Below are 17,678 nucleotides of genomic sequence, written 5' to 3' on the forward strand. Positions count from 1 at the left end.
TCCACCCCAGCCAGGAACAGGAATAAAACCATCTCCTGAAATCTAACACAGAATTAGAACACAGTAGGAGCAGAACCAGGCTACACGGCCCCTGGGCCCACTCCACTACCCACAGGGCCATGACCATTCCGAACCCAGACTCATGTCCAATTTCCTGCCCGCTCCCCGTAACCCTTAATTCCCTTTACTTCTAGGAAACTATCTATTTCTGTTTTAAATTTATTTAATGATGTAGCTTCCACAGCTTTCTGGGGCAGCAAATTCCACAAACCTACCACGCTCTGAGTGAAGAAGTTTCTCCTCATCTCAGTTTTGAAAGAGCAGCCCCTTATTCTAAGATTATGCCCCCTAGTCCTAGTTTCACCCATCATTGGGAACATCCTCACCGCATCCACCCGATCAAGCCCCTTCACAATCTTATATGTTTCAATAAGATCGCCTCTCATTCTTCTGAACTCCAATGAGTAGAGTCCCAATCTACTCAACCTCTCCTCATATGACCACCCCCTCATCCCCGGTATTAACCGAGTGAACCTTCTTTGTGCTGACTCGAGAGCAAGTATGTCTTTTCTTAAGTATGGACACCAAAACTGTACGCAGTATTCCAGGTGCGGTCTCACCAATACCTTGTACAACTGCAGTAATACCTCCCTGTTTTTATATTCTATCCCCCTAGCAATAAAAGCCAACACTCCATTGGCCTTCTTGATCACTTGCTGCACCTGCATACTAACTTTTTGAGTTTTGTGCACCAGGACCCCCAGACCCCTTTGTACTTCAGTACTTTCCAGTTTCTTGCCATTAAGATAATAACTGCTCTATGATTTTCCCTGCCAAAGTGCATAACCTCACACTTTCCAGTATTGTATTCCATCTGCCAAATCTCTGCCCACTTACTTAGCCTGTCTATGTCCCTTTGCAGGTTTTTTATGTCATCCTCACTCACTACTTTCCCTCCCATCTTTGTATCATCTGCAAACTTTGATGGTTTTGTAGCTCTTAAGAACCTGTCTTTTTATTGTAACTTCGGCACATTTTTGGATCGTGCGTTGCGAGATAAGTTTGTGTGTGAACGCACACAGCCCAAGTTACTGAACACTCCGAACCTAAAGTTTGACATAGCATGAAAAATTGCCCTATCTATGGTGATGGCATCTAAGAATGCTCGGGAGCTCCGTCCAAATCAAGTGACTAGTACAGCTTGAGGGCGACAGTCACAAAGCCACTGCCAAACCTAAAGCTGTGTGACTGAGTCAAAAGCATGTCGGTGAGAGCAGTTCAGTGAATTGTTATCGCTGCAATGGAAATCACTCACCACAGTCCTGCCAATACAGAAATGCAAAATGTTTTCACTGCCAGAAGCAAGGCCATATTTCAACAGCTTGCAGAGTTAGATCTAAAGCAGGAAGTAAGAACCATTCTAGTGGCAATACGAAAGGGAGGTGTTCACAATATTGAAGTGAACACACCTGATGTTGAAGAACTAGGCATCTACAGTATCTATGCCACTAACGGCAACACTAGCAGTTGTGAGAGAAATTTCCGCACAAAACTTTTGATCAACGAGCAAAATATTGATATGTGTATCGACACGGCGGCAGACTGCTCTATCATGAGTAAGGCCACATATGAGAGTAAGTTTAATCAAGTACCACTTACAAAGAGTACCATAGAGTTAAAAACCTACTCCGGAGAAATCCTAGAGACCTGTGGACAAATGGAATGTACAGTTCAACACATTGGCCAGTCAGTAAAGCTGCCTATTATTGTAGCGAGCTACAACAACAGGCCAACCCTCATGGGCAAAGACTGGTTGAGAAAGTTAAAACTAGACTGGAAAAACATCTTCAGTGTAGGTGCTTCAAAGAAGTGACTCGACACAATGCTGAACAAGTACAAAAGCATGTTCACAGACAGTTATGAGGGCATCACTGGGTATGACGCTTATACCTGCATCAAGTCCAACGTGAAGCTTGTCTATTGTAAGGCAAGGCTGGTCCTCTATGCATTGAAAAGTCAGGTGGAGGAAGAGCTAGCGAAGCTGAGAGAGAACGGAGTGCTAGTAAAAACTGACAAAAGTGAATAGGCTACCCTGATTGTGGTAGTGCCCAAAGCAGACAAAACTCTACGCTTGTGCGGTGACTACAAAGTTACTATCAACCAAGCAGTTGACGAAGAGCTGTACCCGTTACCTACATCACAAGATTTGTATGCAGCACTCTCTGGGTCAAAGGTTTTCTCCAAGCTTGACCTGTCGTCACTTATGCTCAGCTGAATGTTGACAAAGAGAGTCAACAGTATCTCACCACCAACACACACAAGGGACTGTACTCGTACACCAAGCTGCCGTATGGTGTAAAGTCCTCCCCCATAAGATAAGATTTTGCAGGGAGTTCCAAATTTCTTATGCAATCAAGACGATGTGCTGATCGCAACAAACAGCGAGGAAGAAAATCTAGAAGTGTTAGATATAGTACTTCAAAGATTGAATGCCCACAATGTCAAATTGAAAAGGACCAAATGTGCTTTTGAGCAGCCCAAGGTTGTGTACCTTGGTCTGAAAGTTGATGCAAATGGCTTGCAACCAGTGAAGGAAAAGGTTGATGCTGTCATCAATGCTCCAAAGGCACAGTTAAGATCTTTCCTTGGAATAGTCCAGTACGACGCACATTTCTTACCTGAGTTAGCGACCATGTTAGCTCCATTGCACGAGCTCCTGAAGAAGGATGTCCATTGGAAGTGGACGAAAGCACAACAGGAAGCTTACAACGCTTGTAAGAGAAGTCTCTCTAGCAATGGTCTACTTGTACACTACGACACAGAGCGTGAGCTTAAGTTAGCGTGTGATGCTTCCAGTTACGGTGTGGGAGCTGTCATAAGCCATGTAATGGATGACGGCCAAGAGAAACCAATCGCGTTCACATCACAAACTATCACAAAGAGCAAAAGAAACTATGCGCAAATTGAAAAGGAAGCACTCTCCATAGTGTTTGGAATCAAGAAATTCCAACAGTTCCTAATCAGCAGAAACTTTATCCTGATAACCGATCACAAACCGTTCCTAGAAATATTGGGGCCCAAATCTGCCATCCCTGCAATGACCGCATCAAGAATGCGACGTTGGGCAGTGTTGTTGTCACAATATGACTACACGATTGAATGTCGCACTTCAAAACAAAACGCAATCGCAGATGCTGTGTCCAGGTTGTCACATGAGGACTTGTGTTGGGAGTGAAAGTGCTATTTGCACGCTTGGTGCAGTTGACAAAGACTTTCTCGTGAATGCAACTGAGATTGCAGATGAGACGCAAAAGGACTCAGTACTGAAAAGAGTGTATGAAAACACCTTGAATGGATGGACTGATCAGTGTCTGGACACAGAGTTGAAACCATTCCATAACCATCGCACTGAATTGTCTTGTGAGCAAGGTTGTATCAAGTGGGGAAACAGAGTGGTGGTACCTGCTTCTTTGAGAGATAGAATGCTGGCTGAACTTCATACTGAACATCCAGGGATCGTCAGTATGAAATCAATTGGAAGAAGTTTTGTTTACTGGCCTGGATTGGACAGTGATCTTGAGTCACTTGTCAGCAAATGTAGCGTTTGCCAAAATTGTAGAAACAAACCACCCAAAACTCCACTACAACCCTGGTCATGGCCAAGTAGACCTTTTCAGAGAGTACATCTAGACTTCTGTGAGAAAACAAATAATTATTTCCTGGTGCTTGTAGCGAGTCATTCAAAGTGGATTGAAGTGAAACACATAGGTTCAAATACTATAACTGAACGTACCATAGATGAGTTGAGGTCTATCTTCGCATGTCATGGCTTACCTGAAGAGCTTGTTTCGGACAATGACCCTCAGTTCTGTTCTGCTCTATTCCAAGAATTCATGAAATGGAACGGTATCAAACACACTCTCGTTCCACCATATCATCCAGCTTCAAACGGAGCAGCCGAAAGGTCAGTCAAAATAGTAAAAGAAGCTCTCAAAAAGCAAGTGTTGCAGGGTTGTTCGGGACTCAGCATGAAGCAACGTTTGGCAAATTTCTTGCTGAAGTACAGAACTACTCCGCACACTACAACTGGAGATACCCCAGCAGAACTCTTGATGAAGAGGAGATTGAGAACACGATTGAGTCTTGTTCAACCAAATTTGGCCTCAAGAGTTGAACAGAAACAGTTGAGTCAGAAACGTTATTATGACACCAATCAGAAAGAACGTAGTTTGAAACAAAACGAGTGTGTTCGTGTTCTCAGTCCCCCAGCACATCGAGTTCACACAAGTGGGATATAGGAACCACAGTAGAGGTTGGTGGAACCAAGAGATATTTGGTTGAAATTGGTGACAAAATCCAAAGTGTTCATGTGGATCAAATGATCTCTGTTAGACATGATCATGAACCGCTTGATCATGAACACATACATGAATTTGACTCAGTTCAGACTTCAGTAACCAGGTTCAAACAAGTCTGAGTTAGAAACAGGATCATCTTTGAGTTCGTAAACAAAACAAAACAGCCCGAAAATTGGTTCAACACCAAAGCCTTCTGTAAGGAGATCAGGACAGCTTCGCAAACATTTTATTAAACTGGATTTTTAGTTCATTTAAAAGAAAAAAAGCCAGGAGTTGTTGTTATGTGGTACGTGTAATGCTGGGAAAGGTGGGACCAGAGTGTTGTTGTAGTTGAGAGGGGAATATGTACATTTTTTTTAAGGGGAAAACAGTGTATTGTGTTAATCACATGGTTTGTCACATGGTTTAGTATGAGCATGCTCAGTTTGCTCTGGCCTAATAAAGCGAGCACATGACTAGCAACTCATCGTGTTTCTGTCCTTCATTTGTTCTACCCACGTATATTACAGTTGATGCTCCAACCACCTCCATTTTTAAAGGGTCCTTCCCTTGGGCGGCCGGAGCACCTGCCTGTTTCAGGCAGTAGGCCTCTTGATTATACAAATTGAGGTATAATTATGTATTTAGGAAGCTGAGTGCAATTTTCAGGGTGGAGTGTGCATCATCCATGCTCCATCCATGTGTTCTAGATTTGAGCAGCCTAACCAGGACTGAAGGTCACTCCAAGGTTGGCCCAGGAAAGTTTCTGGGGGTGCTCCTTCTTGTTCCTCAAAAATACTGTTGATCGCAGCCAGCCTGGCTCCCCCTCCCCTTCTGCATTTCGCCTCCCCGCCAGGACCTACCTGCAAGCTGGTGTGGTGTCCAAGCTGCCCAATACTGCGGTGGCCAGGAGCCGGCAGCACGGCGGCTAGACAACTGTTCGGGGCATGCAGCTCGCTGGCGAGATTTATATCAGGCTTGAGTTCAAAATAGGTTGTGTGTCCCTGCCCACTTTACAGGGTGGGGAGGGTGGGTGGGCCTCTGCTGTCCCCAATGAGTCTCCGCTAGGACCCAGATTTCCCGTCCATGGGGGGTAACGTTTCAGGAATGGCCTTGTAGGGATTGGAGCGTTGCCTGCCACAACATGGCCATCTACAAAAGGACCGCTGGACTCCTTAAGACAGGAATGACCTAATCCCAGGCCTCAGTCCGGACTCGGTAAGGGGTTTGTGCAGCTATCCCTGGTCTCATCAGGTCTACCACCTCAACAAGGGGTAGAAACAGTGACTGCCTGGGCGTCCAGGCTGGGCTCAGGGGTTGGACCCCCAATAGTGAGGGGCAAAATAAGTGGGCCAGCAATTGCTGGGAAAAAAATAATGGCGAGTTAACAGTGGTCGCCATTATTAGTTCGTAAAAAAAAAATGCAGCAATTTGCGGCGAAGAAGAGATACACTGACATGAATCAGTCATTCATGAAAGAAAGACTTATGCAATAATACTGAGCGGCCTACGGGTGGCGCTGTCCAGGGAGAGTATAAATACTCGGGCACGGGCCCAGCTTGCGCAGGACATTCTTAACAGGAACTAGTGAAGGACACAACTAAACCTCCATGTTGTAAAACCGTTGATTAAAGCTTTGTTTAACGCTTAGACCAAGTGCCTAGTAGTTTTCTTATGTCATACACCATGAGTTCGGAAGATTAGCCTTGACAAAACCAAAAAAATTGCAACCTCCCCGTGAACCTCCCCACTGTGTGTCATTAAAGTGCTGGATTTATGCCATTAATGTGAATTAATCTCGCCGCAGCCTTGACTGCAATGGAACTGACTATCAGGCGCTTCATTCAATGGGCGGCTGATCCAATAGTGCCTGTTTTGCGCCACCGCCCGAGACGAATTTCTCTCTTGGCAGTATTTTTGTGCCAGCCTGGCCATCCACACTCTGGCAGTCATTTTTCAGGTTGCAAAGCTGTTTCTACATTCAGAAATGCAAATTAGATAGATTTATTTCAGAAAAGAACACTTTGGAAAACAGTATAGGAGTAACTTGAGACTTGACGTGGTAAATTTATCATGCGTGGGAGGAAAATGGTGACTTTGGACCTCTGGTGCTATAGAAATGCAAGTTACGATATACTGCAGTTTTGATCTGTTTGCACCTTTGAAACTGCTTAGTAACATAATCATTGCAGGAATTACCGTGGACTTTAATAGCAGCTGCCATTTCCTGTCAATCAGCATTCCTTTGATCTGGTCATCTTTCGTTTTCAATTTGCAGCTTTGAATCTTTAAGAAGAAACTGAAGTTTAATTGAAAATGCAAAATGCTGGTGTGAGGATGAACATGGGCATACGTCACCACTAGCTCCAAATACCACAGGGCAAGTCAGCCTTGGTAAACTCTACAACATTGTGCATTTAGACTTCCAAAAGTGATTTGATAAAGTTCCACATGAAAGGCTACTAATTAAGCTCAAAGCTGTGGGGATGCCATGTAAATCTTGGGTATGGATAAGAAAGCAGCAGAAGGGATGAAAACAGGCAGTGATTAGAGGAGTAATGTCAGAGTGGGAGGAAGTACTAAGTGGGGTGCTCCAGGGCTCAGTGTTGGAACCACTGCTGTTTCTAATTTCCATCAGCGGATTCAGGAGCTCAATGCAAACTGGTCAAATTTGCAGACGATACTAAACCAGGATGAGCCATAGCATTGAAGGAAGTAGCACAGACATTACAAAATTAGTTTAACAAAATGTGATTGGGCTGAACAGCAGCAGATGAAATTTAACACAGACAAATTAAAGTAATGTAAGAAGGAAGCATGAGCAATTCCGTGGATGGTGTTGAGATAGCTAAGGATGAAATGGAAAGAGATGTAGGAGTCTTAAGTAGACACAACAGTCAACATGTCCCAACAACGCAGAGCAGACACCTACAAAGCCAATAGAACGTTGGGCTACACAGCAGGATACAAGATAGAGGAAGTCATGATCAAATTGTACAGCACTTTGCTCAGGCTGCAACTTGAATGCTGTGTACAATGCTGAGTGCTGTGGCTGTGGTACTGGACTAGCAGCCCAGAGGTCATGGCCAGAATTTTCACATTGCAGAGAGTGCGGATTTGGGAGCGGGTCGGCAGTTAAAAGCGCTGAAATTGACAGCACGCCGGGAACTTGCCTTCATCCCGTCGACTTCCGCATTTAACTGGGACCCACTCGGGAGAGGCGGACGACCTCATTGACAGCTCGTTGACAGACCCTTAAGAGGTTTTATAATGTGAGGTTTCAGCTTTTACTGCTTGTGCACGGGATTCACGGACCTCGGGAACCTCGGCTGTGAAGGCAAGGCGGGAGCTCAGTGTCCATTGTGTTAGTTCATTAAGTGACAGCTGGAGAAAGCACATAAATACTCAGACCTTACACCTGCTTCCTTGCTTAAGGGAAATGCCCTTGCTGACTCCATTTTGTGCAGAGATTTTGCTTTCAAGAGTTTGCTGGTTATTTCTGCAACCTCAGAAGTCACTCTCACTACGTTGGAGGATTGTGCCTCTGATCTCCACTTTACCTGCCATCTATCAGATCAGCATGGGTGCCGCTTATGCTGTTTCACCTTGGACCTCAGCTTTGGACCAAGATGAGCCCCGGCATCACCAGCAGCTGCAGCAACAACACCAGCAACCTTCTCCTCACCGGCCTGGTGCTCCACAGGAGAGAGGGGGTCAGCACAAGGGTGCACTGTCCGGAGGTGATACCCCTAACACAGGGTATACAGGCAGAGGATCAGCTTCCTGGACATGGCTGTACAGCAGTGCTTCGGGAGGCTCAGGCTATCGCGCCAGGTCATGGCAGACATTTGTAGTTTGCTGGAAGAAGACCTGCAGCCCAGAGGAGCGGGTGAACATGCCATACCAGTGGCTGTCAAAGTCACCACCGCCCTCAACTTCTTCGCCTCAGGGATCTGCAGCAGACATTTGCAGGATCTCGCAGTCGGCCGCCTACAGATGCATCACCCAGGTGACCGATGCCATGTTTCACAAGTCAGCCACTTATGTAAACTTTGCCACTGATGAAGCCAGTGTTACTGAGCGGACATTCGGCTTTGCTGCTCTGGCTGGCTTCCCACAGGTGCAGGGGGTCATCAACTGTACACACGTGGCCGTGAAGGCACCCCATCTTCACCCAGGAGTGTTAGTGAACCGTAAGGGTTTCCACTCCCTCAATGTGCAACTCGTCTGCAACCATAAAAAGATCATCATGCATGTGTGTGCCAGATTCCCTGGCAGCTGTCATGACTCTTTCACCCTCCCTCAGCTCTTCACACCTCTGAACAGACTTACTGGCTGGTTGGCTGGAGACAAGGGCTATCCATTGAAGTCGTAGCTGATGACACTCTTGAGAAGGCCGAGCAATGAGGCCAAGGAACGCTATAATGAAAGCCACATGATGGCCAGATGTGTCATAGAGCAAGCAATCGACATGATGAAGATGCACTTCAGATGCCTTGACAGATCTGGAGTAACCCTTCAGTATGTACCAGCCAGGGCCTCCAGAATGATCGTCATATGCTGCGCGCTACACAGCATAGCGCAGCAGGGAGGATTGGAGCTGCAGGAGGAGCAAGGCGCAGAGCACACAACCTCTTCGGAGGAGGAAGTGGAGGAGGAGGAGGTTCAGGTGGAATATGAGGAGGAGGAGGAAGAGGAGGACCCCGAGGTAGACAGGGCACCAGCAGCAGCGCACATTGTTGCCCGGGAGGCCCTGGATGGCCTTATAAGGGCACAATTTAGTTAAGTTGCACCAGTGCACACATCTGGCTCCCAGATGCTGTACCAAACATCATCCCCCCACCCCCCGCCCCTCCCACCAACACCACAATGCAGTCCTAAAATGACCAAACCATTCCTGTCATACACATACCCATTGCTTGAGGTTAAGTAATGTCTCACCATTCTCTCCAAGTAACAAGGCCACTTCCCAGGTAGCAGGCAAAAATGGACAAGAGAGGAATTGGTGCAAAGAAATAAATTTATGTGGGTCATATATAGAACTGAAACTTAACACTAACATTTTGGCAAACACCCATGTGCATACCCTTGTGCATCTAGGATTGTGTCTTTTTTCTTTTCCGAGTGCTTCTACGAGGTGCATCCCCTGTGGCTTCAGCATAGGTAGAGGCAGCCAACTCACTTCCCTGCTGTGACTGCTTCGACGCTTTTTGCAGACGTCCTCTGGGTTTTGGCGCCTGTGAGGGCCCCGCCAAAGGCTGCTCCTCCTGCAACTGTGCAGGGGCAGACTCAGCCATCGGGATCCGAGGCAGCATGTGGGGCTCTGACTGAGGGGGAGGCAGCGGGGGAGAAGTGGGAGCACTTTGAGCAGAGCCCCCACTTCCATGTCCCCTCTCACCATCATCCCTCTCATGGGCCACCCGCACTTCCCTGCTAGCAAGGAGCTGGAGAGCACCCTGCTGCACATCAGTGGGGCAAGGAACGTCCAAGTCTACGTTGGTATCCCTCCTAGAGATGAGTTCAATAAGAGTCTGCAAGCTGCTGTTCACAGCAAGCATGTTCTCATTGGACTGGCGCATTAGCTGCTCCATGCAGGTGGCCATCCTTTCCATGAACAGCACATCATCACCATCGCCTGCGATATGGTGGTGCTCATGTTGGAGATGGACTCCTCCATTCTCTCTACAATCATGCACATCACGGCTGGAAAAGCTGCCAGAGCCTTGCGCATTTGTTGCTGCTTCTCCAAGATCACCCTCTTTGTTGATGGCCCCCGAGGTTCAGCATCTGCATCCAGGTCAGCAGAGCTTGGAGCATCCTGCGCCCTCCGGCGAGGGCTCTCCACTGCTGTCCCTGTCTCCACCATCTGCTCTTGCTCACTTGTGATATGTGAGACATCGGGTGACAACACTACTCTATGCCTCGCAGGACCCACCGAGGTGCGGGAATCTGCGCTGGTGCTGGGTGCGCATGGGTCTGCTGACGGTGCACCCTCAGAGACTGCAGCTTCCTCTGAGGAGTCATCTTCCTCCTCCGGCTGGACAGTGAGGAGGGGGGCGGGCACTTGATGGACTTGTGAGAGAGTAAAGACATTAATTCAAACTCATGATAAGAATGTATAACGTTACCATTATGCACAAGATGATATTTCACAGGCTGATGACATCAGTCGCCATGAGTGACTGTTGTATGCAATGTGGGAGATTTAATTCTGTCACCAGGTTGCTGGGAGGACCTCCTCTCTCCGGCCACAATTTTCCCCTAAAAAAAGGGTGGTTTTGGAGTGCGGGGGCCGTTAACTTGTTATAAATGGGATTCCTGACCTGATCCCACCTCCAACCCACCCACTTCTGGTTTTACTGGAGGCGGGACGGGGGCAGGAAGTGGGGGGGCCACCAACCCCCTCCCAGTGGGCGGTACATCAATTTAAACATTATAATGAGGCTGGAAGCCTCTTTTTTCACTTCCATTTTGAATTTAACTGCATGTGGACAGGTTTCGCACAATTAGTGATACCTGGCAGTTAAACCCAGGTGGGGACTGGTGGATCCAGGAGTTAAGTGGCTTTATACCCACCTCCTGGATCCAGGGTCTCTACCTAACCCAATCCCCGCGATCGAAGACCCCACCACGAAGCCTCCGATCCCCACCACGAGGCCTCCAATCTCCACCACGAGGCCTCCGATCCCCACCACGAAGCCTCCGATCCCCACCACGAGGCCTCCAATCTCCACCACGAGGCCTCCGATCTCCACCACGAGGCCCCCGATCCCCACCACGAGGCCTCCAATCTCCACCACGAGGCCTCCGATCCCCACCACGAGGCCTCCGATCCCCACCACGAGGCCTCCGATCCCCACCACGAGGCCTCCAATCTCCACCACGAGGCCCCCGATCCCCACCACGAGGCCTCCGATCCCCACCACGAGGCCTCCGATCCCCACCACGAAGCCTCCGATCTCCACCACGAGGCCTCCAATCTCCACCACGAGGCCTCCGATCCCTACCACGAGGCCTCCGATCTCCACCACGAGGCCTCCGATCCCCACCACGAGGCCTCCGATCTCCACCACGAGGCCTCCGATCCCCATCACGAGGCCTCCGATCCCCACCACGAAGCCTCCGATCTCCACCACGAGGCCTCCAATCCCCACCACGAGGCCTCCGATCCCCACCACGAGGCCTCCGATCCCCACCACGAGGCCTCCGATCTCCACCACGAGGCCTCCGATCCCCACCACGAGGCCTCCGATCCCCACCACGAGGCCTCCGATCTCCACCACGAGGCCTCCGATCCCCACCACGAGGCCTCCGATCTCCACCACGAGGCCTCCGATCCCCACCACGAGGCCTCCGATCTCCACCACGAGGCCTCCAATCCCCATCACGAGGCCTCCGATCCCCACCACGAAGCCTCCGATCTCCACCACGAGGCCTCCGATCCCCACCACGAGGCCTCCGATCTCCACCACGAGGCCTCCCCCCCCGCCCCCCCGCCCATCCCCACAATCCTCCGGTGGCCAGCCCAGATCCTCTCTCTCTCCCCCTGCCGATGCTCCGGCCACCCCCTCCCCCCGCCACCGTCGACCACCCCAGCCTCCGGCCCCCCTCCCGATCCTCGACCGAGCCCGTGTCGATCCCCGACCATTCCCCTCCCAATCTCCGAACCCCCCCCCCACCCCCGGTGTTCCCCAACCCCCACCCGCGATCCCCGACCGAGCCCCCCGCGATCCCTCCCCCGGACCGACCCCTCGCTCCTTCCCTGCATCTGCAGGCCTACCTGCCCGCCCGCAGCCAGCCAACCTCTCAATCTGGCTGGCTGCGGGCAGTAATCCAAGGCTTCACATGCAAATCAGACCCTGCCATTAAAGTCGGCAGGGTCTGCGAGAAACCCAATCTCTCACCACCAGCCACTCTGCCACTCCACTTAATTTCAGCACCTCCTCCTCTGCTGGTGTCAAAGTCGTGTATATTGGAGGGCCACCTCCGGTTCATTGTCTTTCTCTGTTGTTCTGCGCTCTTTTCTCCTGCACGGAGGGAAAGAAGAGAACTTTGAGTGAGAGTAATGGAATGAGTGTAAGGGATGGATGGACTACAACTGTAGAGGGTGACTATGAGGGAGTGGGGTGACATTACCAAATGGCCTCCTTCTGTGGCGTTACTTTGTAGGATTGCATTAAGATGAGGGTGAGCATCAGTGGTGGATAGTCAGATGGGGATGTGAGTAGGTGCACAGTGAGGGATGGGTGCACCTGCAAGTGAGGTTAGTGTGAAGAGTGACGTGCAGGAGTAGGCTTGGGAAGGCAGAGTGATGGGGTTGGGGTGACACGCACATCAAGATGTAGTTGAGTGTGGCATTGCATTCACCTTTCCTGACCTCATGAGGTCATTAAATTTCTTCCAACACTGTATCCAGGAGCGGCTCACTACACCCCTGCTGCTGACTTCTTGGATGATCTCCAGCCATGCCCTCTTGGTATCACTGGCTGGTCTCTGGGAATAGGACCTCCCTCCGTGCTCTGACTCCCTGGAGCAGACTCCCAACCACCTCTGAGCCTTCTACAACAAACTACAACTGTGATGTGTGCGAGGCTCCTTTAAATATCTGAGCTAAAGGCGAGTCATCGGTGACGTCATCAGACCCACTCCAGTTAATTGGCCGGGAAACCCGCTTGACTCAATCAATTGATCCAATTCAGTTAAACGCGCCGTGGTGACCGCGCTGATGAAAAGTTCAGGAAGGCGACCCGCAACGCGGCCCCCACGCACCGGACTCAAAGGTAAAAAATCAGCCACGCGAGTTCAAATCCCACCACGGAAGTCAATAAATCTGGAAAAAATCTGGAAACCAGAAAAAATATATATCATGAAAGCTTGAGGACGGAGAAGGTTTAATGAGAGGGCTTCTGTATCAACTGATCCCTGGACTCCTGGGCTGCCCCCTCACCTGCTGTGCTCGAACAGGCACAGCAGCTGGTTACTGAGCCTGCTGCGGCACCTCTTCCTCCGACTGTCCCTCGAACCAGAGTACATAAGTAATACTGCCACCTATAACAAGTACAGGGTGCTTAGTCAGGGTGAGTGAAGCCAAAATGGTAGCGTACCCATGCCTTGGAAAACCAATTAGCTCAGCAGCACGAGTATCTCTATAATCTTCTGCCTTCAGGTAGGTTTCCCTTTGAATTCTTGCAGCAGCTCTGGTCAGTCAGTTTCTGAGGCCACTGGGCAGGCCTTTCATCCTGCCCAGTTAAATTAGCGTTGCGGGACCCCGATTTGCATATATTAATTCATCACACCTTTCGGTGCTGCAGCTAAAATGGCGGACGGCGAATTCCCGGCAGGAACAGGGCGGTGAGTCAAATTTTGCGATTTTAACCGTTGACTCGACCCATTTCCAACCTCAAAATGGGGGCCTCGAAGAGGAGACCCAGCAGCAGCATATAGGAGGGTAGACAGTATTTGCAGAAGTTATGTTGAATCATCACTTTAAATTAAACTGAGAGTAGGACAAGGGTACTCAGCTTCAATCTAGTAAAAGGTAAATATCTATAGGACTGATATCAGAAGGTTACTCTTCTTCACAAAGGTTGATCGACACTTGGAATTGGCGTTCACACTGAAAAACAGGGCAGCAGTGAGACGAAAATCGCCCCCCAAATGAATCAAAAATTCCCTTTTTTATTGTCCGCGTTTCACTAATGTCAAGTTTAATGAGTGGATAAAGGCCAATTTTGTCACCATAACTGCAACTCTCTAATCAGTGCCACAGACAAAACCACAGAGGTGGCCGAGAAAGATCATTCCCAGGTCTTAAAGGGATCACATGTTCTGGTCAGGGAGTTCTGCTTCAAGCTGATTACAGTGTTTGTGGCTGAGTTCTGGGAAGACTTTAACCGCAGTTGTGATAATGGTGCATTAAGGCTGGCCTATGCTTATCATCCCTTCTATCATCTTGACTTCTTCCTGAGCATCTAAGCACGTAAAACTACTCTTCTGGAGCTTCACAGAAGGATATTTTGCAGAGAGAATTGCATGTATTTGAAAATTATTAACAGATAGGGCTACAACTGTAATAATAACAAAATAGGAATTAAGAGCAGGAGTAGGCCATATGGCCCCTCGAGCCTGCTCTGCCATTCAATAAGATCATGGCTGATGTTCGACCTCAACTCCACTTTCCCGCCCGATCTCCATATCCCTTGATTCCCTTAGGTGGAAAAATTGAGTCACGCCCCCTTTGGGGCGCTAACTTCGCCGGGGCGTTACTTTTAGCGCGATGAAAAAATTTGCGCCCCCACAGCCGAAATTCATTGGTAGCGCCCCAAGAGTGAAGTGTGGCGCTACTGCAAGCACCCCCCCTCCCTCTTGGGGCACCGCGAGGGAGGCGCTGCGGCACGTCGCGCCGCAGTAATACAGGCCTTCCTCCCCTTCTTAAAGGGGAGGGGCCTTGTGCAGAGTGACCCGGGGCCCAGCTGGGCCACAGGGATCAGAGTGCCGGCAAAAGAGCCCAGCACTCAAGAGAAGTGCCGGGCTCACGGAACGCAGCCGGCACTCCGAGGCGGTGGTGGGGGTGCTCAGAAGGCCAGGGATGGCAACGGAGGCAGATGTTGGCAGGCTTTAACTAGCACCGCCCCGGCCGCAGGTAGGCCCCGCTGACCCCGTCGGACATAGCGTCCGGCAGTATGTCAGGGGACGCTACTGGAGATCGTGGCTGGGGCGCTGCGCACGGCGATGATGTCATCGCCGGCGGCGCAGCTCCGTGGGGCACTAACGCTTACCGCTGCCGCTAACCTCCCACTGAATTTCGCGGGAGGTGTTGGCGGCGCCGCACCCGGGCGCTAGTTGCTTTGCACCCCGTTAGCGCCCTAAGAGGCGCAAAGCAACCAAATTTTTCCCCCAAAGTGTCCAAAAATCTATCGATCTCAGTTTTGAATATGCTCAATGACTGAGCATCCACAGCCCTCTGGGTAGACAATTACAAAGATTCACACCTTCGGAGTGAAGAACTTTCTCCTCATCTCAGTCCTAAATGGCTGACCCCTTATCCTGAGACTATGACCCCTAGTTTTAGACTCTCCAGCCAGTAATAATGGGCTGGAATTTACTGCCAAAATAACGGTGAGCTTAATATGCATGCCGTTATTAGTGTGTAAATCGGATACCCCGTGAGTTGAGAATCGCCACAAATTGCTGGGTGATTTGCATCACTCCGTGTTAGCCTCGCAAAAATGGCAGCTCGCTGTCAACCTCCCCGTGAGCTTCAGGAAATTGCTGCATTTGCACAGTAATTACAAATTAAACTCACCGCAAAAAGTTAGGGCCAGTGTTCCCTGTATGTTGCGCGGCCGCACACTGCCGGCATGTCAATGTAAAAAAACGCGCGTGCGCAATATTTTGAATGGCCCATGCAGCCTTAAAGGGACAGCGCAGGGCCAAAAAAAATTACAGGGAACATAGGTTAGGGCTGGTACTTGACAGCATAAGGACCCGGACCCTTGTAATGACGAGATTTATATTCCTGCAATGTCACTCAACCACTCCGCTTCAGAAGAGCAAAATTAAAACTGTGGAGTCTCATTCCTGCAGGTAGTAAAATGTTCTTAGAGATTTAAAAAAAATGTTTTTCTTACTTTTCATTTTTGTCTTTTTTCTCTCTCTTACTCCAATCTTTCTTTCCCTCTCTTTATTTCTCTTTCTGCACCTGATATGATTATAGTGCACTGCTTTTCCTTCTCCACTGTTCCACTGTTTCTTTCTCAATCCTTTAATCTCATTGGGTAAGCAGATATACTGATTTTCACCAGGATCCCAGATGCCCCGTTGATCTCGTCGTGGCGTTAGCAGCTCGCAATTCCAGCAATTTGCGGCCTAAAAATTTTTTGAGCTGAAGGTTGAGGGGAAGAGTCTAACTAACGGCACACACTGTGAGAAGCCGCACTCCAGCAAATTCTGGCCCATTATACGCATATTTTAGCAAATCTGCTGCAGAGTGTTGTTAACAGCAACTTGGAGGATATGTGATTTTTAAAAATAACAATAGTGGTATCAATAACAGTGTGTACTCAGCAAAGTGATGGGGAAAGTGGTACAGAAAACAGGAAATTATACTTACAGGAAGGGTGTGCTCTATGTGAGACTTTTAATATATTTTAGGTAAATATATACTGTATCTACAAGTATCCAATGAATGCTCAGATCTCTTCAGTCATTTCACTGGGCATCTTGCTCTCAGACCCTATAGCTATCATTAGTTGATAAAGCTCTATATTTGCTATGTGAGCCTATGTGTGTGGTCTTGTGAGCAATTGATAGGAATGGATAAAGAAGGAATCTTCATTATGCTTTAAAAATTTTTTTTTCATATTTTAGAGGTTCAAAATATTCCTTGCATCAAATATTTTATCGATGTATTGCAACTATTTACGAAAACATTACTTGGTTTTGTCACCCTACTCACTCTTGTGACCAGATAGGATTTTCTCTGCCCTATTTTAACACTTCTTCCACAGGCCTGGGGCCTGGCTGCAGCAATATAATACGAGCCTGTCTGGATCTGTCCTGTCCAGGAGAGAGCTTTGGACATGCCTGAATACATGTATGGCCAGAGCTCTCTCCCAACCGAAGGGTGAATATTTAGAAAGCGGGCGGGGGAGAGTCCTTACTTTCTAAACATTTAAATTAAGGTCAGGTAGGTTTAAAAAGTGGCCAGGAGGACCAACAGAGCACTTTGTAAACCAGGTTTGAAACCACACTGCATTTAGTCTTCGTGCTGTGCCGTACTGAGGTGGTGTGACCTTATTCCCTCCAGGGAGTCTCGCTCTACTTTGCCCCAGAGCCAAGTCAGATCCTAGCTCTGCATTTATGCTGCAAGTTAAATTACACACATGGTGAATTTACAGTGTAAATCCACCTCAGGACTTGGAACAGTAATTAACTTGAGTAATTTTGGGTTATTAAACCCAGTTGAACACCGACAATAATTTCATAATAGCGGACTTCACATAGACAGGTACAGATTGTCTGTGTGGGTGAAGGTTGATTACAACACTCCCACAGCAGACAATATCATCCTGTTGGTGTCTTAAACGCTGCAACATTATAGGCATCTTGCCAGGTGATATATGAAAGGAACATTAATGTATGTTCCTCATGTTAATTTTAGGGACAGGATATGTAGCAGCCTGATAAAGTCTGTCTAGACAGACATTGGCTGGGGAGCTTGGTTAACCTCTTTCTTTTTGTTTCCAAATGGGCTGCGTGTCGCTTGTTCAGTGACTTGTTAAGAAGTTTAAATAGTTTTTCTTGGGGTTGTTCTATGCACCATTGACCTTGTTATTATTT

The sequence above is a fragment of the Somniosus microcephalus genome, chromosome 14 (assembly GCF_052327205.1).
Source record: "Somniosus microcephalus isolate GS21.2 chromosome 14, FLI_Smic_1.0, whole genome shotgun sequence".
NCBI classification, from domain to species: Eukaryota; Metazoa; Chordata; class Chondrichthyes; order Squaliformes; family Somniosidae; genus Somniosus; species Somniosus microcephalus.